This window comes from Ursus maritimus, unplaced genomic scaffold (genome assembly GCF_017311325.1).
Source record: "Ursus maritimus isolate PB19 unplaced genomic scaffold, ASM1731132v1 scaffold_32, whole genome shotgun sequence".
Taxonomy (NCBI): domain Eukaryota; kingdom Metazoa; phylum Chordata; class Mammalia; order Carnivora; family Ursidae; genus Ursus; species Ursus maritimus.
Genome location: NW_024425786.1, coordinates 14,271,770 through 14,272,307, shown reverse-complemented (window position 1 = coordinate 14,272,307; position 538 = coordinate 14,271,770).

The window sequence follows — 538 nt, the reverse complement described above, 5'->3', positions numbered from 1 at the left end:
ATTTCAGATACACAACGAATAATTTTTGCATTCATAAAATTCTAAACACCTACCGAGTGCCCAGCACAGTCCCTGGGGCTGGGCACACAGCAGAGGACAAGGCAGCCGAGACCCCCACACTCAGAATTTTTAAATTCTAGTGGGGATGGCAGAAAGTAAACTGCAAACAGGAAACCTTCAATCATTGAAGATTCACAGATGCCACCCTGAGTGGAGACCCTAAGGGAAAGCTGGAAACAGGTGTAGGAAAAGGAAGGTCTCGGGGCAGAGTGCCAGGCAAAGGAACCTCAAACGCGAAGGCCCCGAGACTGGCCCAAACTTAGCATTAGACAAACTAAAAGAATCAGAGAGAGCATAGCTATCTCAATACTCTGGAAACTCCAAAGAACTGCACATACATGCAGGAAGGTTGTATCTGTGGCTGGCTCCTTGATTTTACACCCTTTACTTTTGAAGGTTTCCATCCAAGTCGCTTTCTGGCCCTCCACTCTGGGACCAAGCCCCAGGCTAGCAGTGTCGCGGGGGGGGGGGGGGGGGG